The 11,375-nt window shown below is 43.2% G+C and overlaps 1 long non-coding RNA gene across 1 annotated transcript in view; it reads left to right on the forward strand.

Annotated features, from left to right (window-relative positions):
• LOC141105293 (uncharacterized) overlaps positions 1–10,952 on the forward strand; it is a 153,314-nt gene extending 142,362 nt beyond the window's left edge. Inside the window, exons 2-3 of the long non-coding RNA XR_012235552.1 lie at positions 314–366; positions 10,836–10,952. This is a non-coding gene — a long non-coding RNA (uncharacterized lncRNA). The remainder of the gene's footprint in view (positions 1–313; positions 367–10,835) is intronic.
• The last annotated feature ends 423 nt before the right edge of the window (positions 10,953–11,375 follow it).

Raw genomic sequence — 11,375 nt, forward strand, 5'->3', positions numbered from 1 at the left:
CAGCAGACAGCTCTCTACTGCATTGCAATGTGATTGGGACATGCAGAAAATAATTGTTTTTCTAGGTATCCTTGCAGTGACAGGTTTATTACAATGCAATGTGTGTATTCAGCTTTATTCTCTCTGTAATTGTTAATATTATTTTGATTTTGAACAGGCTTTACACTGCTGCTGGGTGCTGCCCTCTTGGATTTGATTTCAGCAGCCCCAGGTAGAGTCAGAGCTGTCACTTAAATGACACTATATAGCATTCCCCTGCTATCATTTTTTTTATGTTTGAAGCTCACTTAACAGCATCTCTTTTATCTGACAGGACAGCATGCAACTGATATTAGGAGCTCCCACACACAGCAGAACACAGTGCCAGTAAGTGATCCCTACTCTTTTCTGCATATATTAAAACTGTCTTTGTTTACATTTACATTTTTGTGCACTAACTACTTTGCTCCAACTCAAACTTGTGTTTAATGATTTTATAAATTCACAGATAATAAATCCCAGATTTTTCCTGAAATCCTACTGTTTGCTAACAAGTAGGGATGAGCTGAACACCCCTCGGTTCGGTTTGCACCAGAACCTGCGAACGGACCAAAAATTTGTGCGAATTTTAGAACCCCATTGAAGTCTATGGGACTCGAACGTTCAAAATCAAAAGCGCTAATTTTAAAGGCTAATTTGCATGGTATTGTCCTAAAAAGGGTTTGGGGACCCGGGTCCTGCCCAAGGGGACATATATCAATGCAAAAAAAAGTTTTAAAAACATTTTAAAACAGTTTTTTCGGGAGCAGTGATTTTAATGATGCTTAAAGTGAAAAAAAAAAAGTGAAATATTCCTTTAAATATCGTGCCTGGGGGTGTCTATAGTATACCTCTAAAGTGGCGCGTGTTTCCCATGCTTAGAACAGTCCCTGCACAAAATGACATTTTTAAAGGAATAAAAGTCATTTAAAACTGCTTGCGGCTTTAATGTAATGTTGGGTTCCGGCAATATGGATGAAAATCAGTGAGAAAAACTGCATGGGTACCCCCCTCCAGTCCATTACCAGGCCCTTTGGGTCTTGTATGGATATTAAGGGGAACCCCGCACCCAAATTAAAAAAAGGAAAGGCATGGGGTCCCCAGGCCCTATATATTCTTTTTTTTTTTTTTAAATGATTTTTATTGAGTTTTGCATGTTATACATAAAGTACAGTGTTACACCATTGTGTTGTACAATATTACATTAACAAAGGTATAGCTATTTTATTTAGACAATCTTAATCTCCAAGATATTATTAAGGCAATGGTCTCGTAAGGCGTATTAATATCATTGGTATAGATATAACTGAATAACATGTTATCCATATGCGGATATAATATAACTGGAAGTTTAACGTATAAAGAAAATAATAACATAAAGGAAGGGAAGGTAGGAGGAAGGGAGTAGGGGAAGGAGGGGGGAAGGCGGAAGGAGGTTCATCTGCGGTCTGATCTCATGTGAACATAGTGGAAGCAGCTAGGTTTTGAATGGTTCATTTAATATTTGCTAAAGTCAGTTACCTTTAAACCATGTTGTCCAAATTTTCCAATTTTTATCAAACTTTTCTTTCTGACCATTCTTAATGACTATCAAAGATTCATATACATAGTGTGTCTGGGTGTTTGTGAGGACTTCGGATACATTTGGAGCTCTGTCTGCCTTCCAATGTTTGGCTATTAGTGTTCTAGCAGCTAGGAGAATATGGGTGATTACGGTTTTAAATTCAGGAGGGAAAGTTTCAATACCCACGTTTAAAATTGCCAAGCTTGGTTTAGGGCGGGTCAGAATTCCTGTGATGCTAGAAATAGACCGGAAGACAGAGTTCCAAAAACTAGTTAGGTGCTTACAGGACCAGAACATATGTAATAGGTTACCTATGGAGCCACATTTTCTCCAGCATAGCGGGGAGCCATTATTTCCAAATTTTGAAATCCTGTAAGGTGTAAGATACCAGCGTAGTGCAATTTTCTGGGAAAGTTCCCAGTGGTTGACACATTTTGAAGCTTTATAGAGTGATCTAAATGCACACTGCCACTGTGAGTTTGCAATGTGCACGTTTAGATCTGTTTCCCATTTCTGGAAAGGTTGAGATTTGGTAAAATCTAGTTTGCCTTGAAAAATATTATAGAACATAGAGATACCTTTTGGAGGAGTGGGTTTCAAGGTGAGATATTTCCACGCTTCTTTAGGCAGGTATATGTGATATGATTTAATAGAGCGCAGGAGATGAACTATTTGATTATGTTTATATTGATCCGCAGGGCATAGGTTATATTGGTCCCGCAGTGTAGTGAAGGGGATAAGGGAGTTATTAGAATATAAATCCGTGATAAATTTAACACCTCTGTTGTGCCATTCTCCCATGTTAAGATTGGGGATGGCTTGAGAAATAATTGCTATGGGTATAGGGATTTCCTGGAGTTGGGGTGGTGGAGTTGGGGTTTTACATAGGTCTCTCCACGCAGATAATGATGCTTGGAGGGTGAGTGGGAGAGTGTGTAATGGGTGGGGTTTCCATACATCTAAAAGTAGGAAACATTGCAGGTTGTTAGAAGGGATTAGAGTTCTTTCAGTTCCGCACCATAGGTTGTCAGATGTTGGGTCAAACCATTCTTTAAGTTGTGTGAGAACTGCTGCACGATAATAGTCCCTAATGTCTACCAGTCCCATGCCTCCTGCCCTTTTATGTTTGACCAGGAGGATTTTAGAGCATCTTGGTCTCTTGGATTGCCAGATGTATCTGGAAAGTAGAGTGTTTAAGGCTTTGATATGTGTGTTGTGTATTGGGACAGCTAATGTTCGGAATATGTACAGTATTTGGGGTAAGATTAGCATTTTGAATGAGGCAAGACGGCCCGACCAAGTTAGTTCTATTTTGGCTAGTCTATTTGTTTCTTTGGTGAGTTTAGTAATTAAAGAGGAGTAGTTGGTTTCTGCTAGGTCATTTGGGTTTTTGGTCAATGTAAGACCTAGGTAGGTGATGCTCGTCTTGCTCCATGTATAGGGGAAGGATGTCTGAAGTTTGGATTTTAAGGAGGGGGTTATTCCTAAATCTAGTATAATTGATTTTGTAAAATTGACTTTATAATAGGAGATCTTGCTAAACTCATTTAGGGTACTGTGTGCATGACTTAATGATATTTTAGGTTGAGAGAGGAATAAGATGATGTCGTCTGCAAATAGATTTATGTTATGTGATTTTCCTTGTATGGAGAAGCCTGAGATTTCCGGATGTGTTCTGATTCTTTCTGCCAGGGATTCAATCAGTAGGTTAAAAATTGAGGGGGAGAGGGGGCAGCCCTGCCTAGTCCCATTTGATATGTTGAAGGTATCAGATAGTAAATTAGACGTGAAGACTTGTGCACAGGGAGAAGAATACAATGCCCGTACAGCAGATAGGATGGGGCCAGAGAACCCGTATTTTTGCAGGGTTTGGTTCATGTAACCCCAATGTATCCTGTCGAACGCCTTCTCCGCATCCAAAGAGAGGAGCAGAGAAGGTGTCCGACACGACCCGGCATGCTGTATTATGTTGATGACCCTTCTGGTGGCATCGGCCGGTTGTCTTCCCGTCGTGAAGCCAGATTGGTCGGGTTTTATAAGAAGTGGGAGGATGGGAAGTAGTCTGTGGGCCAATATTTTTGCATAAAGCTTAACATCGGTGTTGAGTAATGATATTGGCCTGAAGTTGGCCGGAGAAGTAGGCTCTTTACCAGGTTTTGGGATAGTTACCACATATGCTTTAAGCATTTCTGGGGGAAACAAGGCAGAGGACACTGCAGCAGAGTACACTGTCTGTAGGGTTGGGGCTAGTATGGATTGAAATGCCTTATAATACCCGTTTGGGAGGCCATCTGGGCCTGGAGATTTACCCAGGGGAAGTGAGCGTATCCCTTTTTGGATCTCAGACTCCGTTATGGGGGCATTGAGGGCCTCAAGTTGTGTTTGAGATAGAGAAGGAAGATTGAGTTGCGACAGAAAAGCCTGAATTTTCTCCTCTGTTGGCTGTGGAGTGTCAGGGTCTGTTTTCAGATTGTATAGCGTAGAGTAGTATTCAGCAAAAGAGTTTGCTATGTCTTTAGGATTGTAAATGTTGTGTTTAGTGATGGGGTGTATCAAGAAAGGAATTTTAGACTTGGTTCTAGCTATCTTGAGTCTTTGGGCTAAGAATTTGCCTGCACGATTACCCGATGAGTAGTGAGACATTTTAAGGTATTGTATGTGTTTGTCATATCTTTCGATCAATAGGAGTCTGAGATCCAAACGAAGTTGGGATAGTTTTTGAGCATTATGAGAGTTGGGGTTTTGTTTATTTGATGTCTCCAGGTCTTTGATATCATTGATTAGTGAGTTTAGCTTTTGCGCCCTCTGCCTTTTCTCCCTTGCACTTATCTGAAGCATCAACCCTCTAACAAACGCTTTATGGGCGCACCACAGTACTGCCGGATCAGACACCGAACCAGTATTGGCATTGGCATTTGAAGAATACGTGTGTTGGCTCTCCAGATATATGCCGGGCTTGGGGTGTGCCCCTCCACCACCGTGATCGATACAGGAGCGTGGTCAGACCATGTTATGTCATGTATGGTGGAGGAGGACACTGCCTGTAGTAACATTTTATCTACCATAATCAAATCTATTCTGGAATATGAATTATGTCTAGCAGAATGAAAGGTGTAGTCCTTCTCATTTGCATGTTGACAGCGCCATACATCAAATATATTTTCCGAGTGTAGCAGAGGCTGAAGTGAGGGAGGAGGACGCTTGGCCTTGGAGGTAGTGTCCAAAGAGTGGTCAGGTGATATGTTGTGGTCTCCGCAAACAATCAGAGATCCCTGTTGGACAGTAGAGATTTTACGGTAGAGTCTTCTAAGGAAACGGAGTTGGTGAGAGTTAGGAGCATATAGATTGGCGATGGTAAAGGGTTTGTTATTAAGTTCTCCTATAAGTATTATATATCTTCCAGCTGGGTCTACATGTGTTTCCAAAAGATGAAAGGCCACAGAGTCCCTAATAGTGATAAGGACCCCTTTTTGTTTCGAAGGAGCTGAGGCAAGGAACACATGAGGAAATTGCTGGTGTTGAAAATGTGGGGTATTACCAGTGGCAAAGTGTGTCTCTTGGAGGCATAAGACATCTGCTTGGAGTTTTATTGCTTCTTTCCATACAGAAGCTCTCTTGGCCGGGTGGTTGAGGCCGTTTACATTAAATGAAACTATTTTAAGCGCCATTTAAGGTAATGTGAGGAGTGATGCGTGTAGTACCTTGGTTTCAGTGGAGTAGTCCATCTTGTTTTGATGAGTCGACAGTTGTTGAGCTGGTTATTGCTTCTTGGATCCACATTGTTGAGGATGTCCACTTGGAGTTCAGACCAGTAGAGGGAGAGAGAGGTCAGAGTAGGGGAAAAAATAAAAGATAATTGTAAAAAAAACAAGTATTGCAGAATAACTTTGAGGTTGAACTTGCGTCTGAGGGCACAACAAATGCCCATATCTCAGGAGGGGGAGAACTTTGGTACATGCTCCAGGCTTTATCAGGAACCTTGATGCGATAAAGTAGGATTAGGTTTTGTATTTGGGTGCCTTTGAGTTATTTCGTTTGGTACTGCTCTTTCTGGACACTGTTTGCCATTCGTACTGAGTGTCGAGTTTTGTGGGGGGTGAAGGGCCCTCTGAGGGGTGATCAGGTAGTATATCTAGTGATCGGAGCAATTTGAGTCCCTCCTCCACATCTGTAATTACCGTGGTGTTACCATCATGGGTAACTGTTATTTTCACGGGGTATCCCCACCGATATGGTATATCGTGGTTGCGGAGTGCTTTGGTTACCGGCAATAAGGCTTTTCGCTTTTGCATGGTAAATTGTGAAAGGTCTGCGAACAGTTGGAGATGTGCAAATCTTTCTGGGGGTTGTTGGTTTTTACGGAACGCAGACATGAGTTGTTCCTTGGTCTGGTAAAAGTGTACTCGCATCAGCACATCCCTGGGTATGTTTTCTGGGAGGTGTGCCGGTTTTGGGAGTCTATGAATGCGATCTATGTAGATTTCATTATCTGGAATGTTAGGTAAGAAGGTTTGGATTAAGTCCTGTGCATATTGCTGGAGTTGTGGGGGAAGAACATTTTCAGGGACCCCTCTAATCTTAATGTTGTTCCTTCTTGACCTGTCTTCAAGGTCGGCGACCTTTGACCTAAGCCATGTGATCTCATCAGACTGGTCGTTATGGGCGTCAATCAGAGTGTTGTGGGATGCTGCAAAATCCCCCATTTTATCCTCTATGTGATCAACTCTTCCCCCTAGAGCTCCTAGTTCAGATTTAAAATTGTGTACACACTGCATCATATCTGTGTGCATAGAGCTGCGTAGGGAGACAAGCATATCTTTTAAGGTGGTGTCAGATACAGGCTTACCCGTTGTTGGGAAGGCTGTGAACGGGTCCACCAGCTCCCTTGTGTCCTCCATGGTATCCGGAGTCATGCTGCCTTGCTGAGTGTCCTCTGCTAGCCGAGGTTTGGACTTTGCTGGGCTGCGGGACATGGGTGTGGAGGCACCAGGAGAGCTGTGCTTGGAGCCTGCATGTGAGCCCGGGCTGGATATCGCAGACCTCGCGCTGCCTGTGGGAGAAGGAGGATCTCGCATGGCGCCAGCGCCATCTTGGAGAGGGCCGCGGTCTTTCATCTGAAAGAAATCCGGTAATTTCTTCAGCTGAGCGTTGTCCTTTTTCCTGTGGGTCATCTTGCGATATCTGCAGAGCTTTTAGGCTCATTTTTGGAGTTGAGCAGGGTCGCTGTGTCATCCCCAAAGCTTCGGTTCCTGAAGCTGGAGCGGAGCTGTGGAGTTAAGCGTCCATTCAGCTGCGCGGTAGACACGCCCCCCAGGCCCTATATATTCTGAATAGCAGTATACAGGCGGTGCAAACAAGACAGGGACTGTAGGTTTGTTGTTAAGTAGAATCTGTTTGTAATTTTGAACTGGTACATTTTTAAAGTGTAGCTCCAGCCAAAAAATCTATTTTAAGCTTTTTGGAAAACATAGGGAAGGGTTATCACCCCTGTGACATTTGTTTTGCTGTCTGTGCACTTCTTCAGAAGATTTCACCTCACTTTCTGTCCCAATGACAAATGTGTTTTGACAATTTGGTTTTTAGTGAAACAAGGATTGGTGATAAAGCATCAGTGAAGAGGAGACACGTTTTTCCCATATTAACTCTTACAGGAGAGAATTTCCCTTCCTAGGGGTAGATTTCATCTCACTTCCTGTTGTCTCCTTCTGTTTGCAAGTAGGAGTCGTTTGCAAGTTGGATGTTTGAAAGTAGGGGCCTGCCCTATATACTCTGCAGAAATTGGGGCCTTAGGTGTTGGTGTTGCCACAACACTGTAAGCCCTCACAGTTACTCTTGGTAGATGCAGGAATGGGCTCTGCTGTGAAATATTAGATCAAGAATTGTAATTACATGCACCTGTTGAACAGGAGCAGAAAAATTGGACCTTTGGTGATGGTGGTGGTGCTGCTGGTGCCACAACACTGTAATGCCCGTACACACGGTCGGACTTTCAGACGGAAAATGTGCGATCGGAGCGTGTTATCTGAAATTCCGACCGTGTGTGGGCTCCTTCGGACTTTTCCATTGGATTTTCAGACACACAAAGTTTGAGAGCAGGCTATAAAATTTTCCGACAACAAAATCCGATCACGTCAATTCCGACCATGTGTGGCCAATTCCAACGCACAAAATGCCACGCATGCTCAGAATAAATTCCGAGACGGAACTGCTCGGTCTGGTAAGATTAGCGTTCGGAATGGATATAGCACTTTTGTCAGGTTGCAATGTTTTAAATTGTTTAATGCATCGCACTCTGTTCTTCTTTATAATGCTAGAAGAATGAAGTATTTTTGCTGCTCATATTCACACAGACTTCTCATAAACTTATTTATTTATTATTTCTGTTGATTTCATCAATATAATATTTGTGTTTGTCACATCTGACTCAAAATTTTTTTTTTTTTTTTTTTTGTTAGTATTTTTTTCAAGCCTGATCTTCTTATTTTTTATTTTTTTTAACTCCAGAGTATTTTTGTGTGTGTTTTGTGTGTCAAGTTACCACAACACCATTACACCATTATTATCTTGTATTATTTAATCTCAAAAAGATTGCTTGGTGTTGGTGTCTCTTGTTAATTTCACATTGTATTTTTGAAATGTACCTGCCTCCTCACAAACAAACTGTCCTTTTTGAAGGAAAACACACATAGGTGAGGTATAATTGAAACAAAAAATCCTTTATTAAGGGATCAGAACCAAACAAAGAGGGAGGCAACGCTGAAGAAACAGCAGAAATTGGCGAAGCCTTTGGCCCCCAGGGCACACATCAATTATTTACAACCAAAATTGGTGGCCTGAGGAGTTCATATCTAAGGGATTGCAGTCTGTTCCAGAAGTCCAAGAGATCATGAACAGCAGCAGATGACATGTATGTCCCCAGGCTGTGGGCATACAAGAGCCTGCATCTTTTGTCAGACCAGACTGAACCCAGGTCCTCACTCTCTGGTCTTCCTTCCACGCTTCCTTCCATGCTGTGTCTGTGGTGGTGGAGGTGTGGCAGGAGGAGGAGGAGGATGGTCCAACTCACACATGAGGCGTTGGCCCTCCTGCATGTCCTGCAGTTTGGTGGCAGCCATGGAGGCAAAGGCCTCTTTGCGAGTGGGGAAGGCTCTGAGGGACGCCAAAGCCTCCTGAATCAGCCTGAGTGCTGAATCCTGCACGTTACTCCCCTTCCTGGGTCTTTTGTTTGGAAGGCGGAGGGGGGAGACCTGCGATTCGGTCAGGCTCCTACTGGGCCCGGTCTTCTCCTGGCTGCCACTTAGCCCTGCCTCCTCCTGACTGCCACATTCCACAGCCTCCTCCTATGTGCCACATTGCACAGCCTCCTCCTGGCTGAGGTCTTCCTGTGAATAAAAAAGGGACATAGTTTTAGTTTTTTATTCATCAATCACACACAATTTTCACCTCATGACTGTTTCAAATTGAATGCTAACAAATATAACAGACTATCATTCTGAGACCAGCATTTTTCATTCCTGTCCCAATTTTTGGTGCCCACTACTGTCTATTGATATATAAAACACTTTATTAAATCAGCAATTAGTGATCAATAATAACACCTAGTAAACATCATTTATTTATTGACCAGAAATCTGTAGAACAATGCTATACCTGGCTCCAGCTGGGCTCCTCTACTTCTTCCTGGCTGGAAGTCCCAGGTTGGACATCGGAAGCCTCAGCTGGGGTGGAAGGAAGAGTGGAAGGAAGGGTTGAGAGGGATTCCCTGACTTCAGTGTGGTCTGACAGAAATCGCAGTCTCTCATAGTACCACAGCCTGGGGACATAAACATCATCTGCTGCAGCTTCTGATCTCTGGGAACCCATGACCTTCTTGCGCTCCCTAAGATAAGTGCTCCTCAGACCACCAATTTGGGCTTTTAAATAGGGGATGGTTGCCGTGGGGACCACCGGCTTCACCAACTCCAGCAGTTTCTCCAGCGCTGCCTGCCTCTTTTGTTTATTATTATACTGCGGGTGTTTGATCTGCCACAGACAGGGCAGCTCCCTGTATTTGTCTATGAACAGGGGGAGGAAGTTGTGATCCTTGAAGCCATCCATTTTATCTGCAAGATACAAGACAAGACAAACCCTAATGTCAGGCGAAACTCTCCTAATCTTCTCCCAATATAGGCCTCAATCTAGAAACAGTATAGGCCCAAGTTTAAATCTTACCTTCGTTATCACGATCGGCGCCTCCAATACTCCTTCCTCCGCTCACAGATCATACGTAAGACGCATGCGTGTTACGCTTTATATACACTGCGCATGCGTGGAACTCCACCCACCCCTGACGTTCTTTCTAGTCTATTCCCCGCCCCTTCTCATTTGGCACAGTGGGGAAAGAGCACATGGCAGAGACACAACAGGTGCGTGCTAATTACAGCAACGAGGAGGAGGAGGAGGAAAGCCCGGAGCCAGAAATGTCCCGATCCCAGAGGAGACAATTTAAGGCCTCAAATATGTCCTTTGGGGAGATGTTGGAGATGGTCGACATCCTGAAGAGGGCCGACTATGACGGGAAGTATGGACCTTACCCCAACCCCAATGTCAGAAAGGCCAAGATCATGGCAAAAGTTGTCAAGAGTCTGCAGAAGAATTTTGGGGTATGACAATCGAAAGATCAACTCAAGAAGCGGTGGTCGGACCTCAAATTAAGGGAGCACGTCTTTTCTAACTTTTTCTAACATTCGTCCATGTGCGTTTCTTTTCTGTTGTACAGTTTAAAATGCCAACTTTCATGTTCATGGGCACATTATTCGTTCGTATGAAACATTGTTCATTCGGCATAGAAAACACCATGTTTTGGACATATAGATTTGAATACATTTTTGGTAACCTACTTCTCTTCAAATAATTTTAGGTGTCTAGATGGGTTGGTAACTAGAATAAAATGCAAATTAGATTCCGTGCAAGGAGAGGACACTCAGCAGCTGTTTACACATCTAGACGCTGGAGCACTAGTGTGGGACACCAGACCACCCTTTATATTGGGGGCCCACACAGGTGCTCCAGTGTATACTATAGGGGTGTCTCCATCTGTGAAGTTTGTATCAAACAGGTAAGTATTCAGGCTTTACAAAGGACAAAAATATTTCTTCATCTTGGAACTCTGCCAAAATAGACAATTGTACCCCTTTTCCAAGCAATGTTTCATATTCCTATTTCTGTCATAAAATATCTGTGTGCTAAGTATACCTATTTTTTATTTACATAGGGGAGAAAAGACTCGGAGGACACCACTCATCCGAGGAAAACACAGACCCCCCACCCCCACAAGGAAGTGGAAATCCACCAAAGCCAACAGGAGGAGGGAGATGTGGTGGAAATTGTCACCACAACAGGTGAGTGTCTGCGACCAGAGGCTCAGGTAGGAGATGGATGCCGGCATATTTATAATACATGGTGTGTTTTTTTTCTATATTTTTAGGTGATCGTGATGCTGTGCATGAAGGACATTTCACCAGTGAGAGTGCCCAGATCCTGATTGGGGAGATCATGGGGTGTAAAAGGAACTTGGAAAACATCCAGAAAAACATCAATGATGTTAAAAACAAAATGAAGAACATCATTGATGTTTTAGGGAAAGTTTAAAACCCCTCGAAATCCCTAATGTAGCTGGCTTTTTTTCCTAAAAAATTTGTGGCACCTTTTTTTACATATCGTCGAAAAGCCAAATTTTGAAGCTGCACACAATGTGTCAACATGTGCTATCTGCCATCACGGGAGATCAATGTAGGCATTTTGGGGATGCAAC

Source organism: Aquarana catesbeiana, linkage group LG08 (genome assembly GCF_042186555.1).
Source record: "Aquarana catesbeiana isolate 2022-GZ linkage group LG08, ASM4218655v1, whole genome shotgun sequence".
Lineage (NCBI taxonomy): Eukaryota > Metazoa > Chordata > Amphibia > Anura > Ranidae > Aquarana > Aquarana catesbeiana.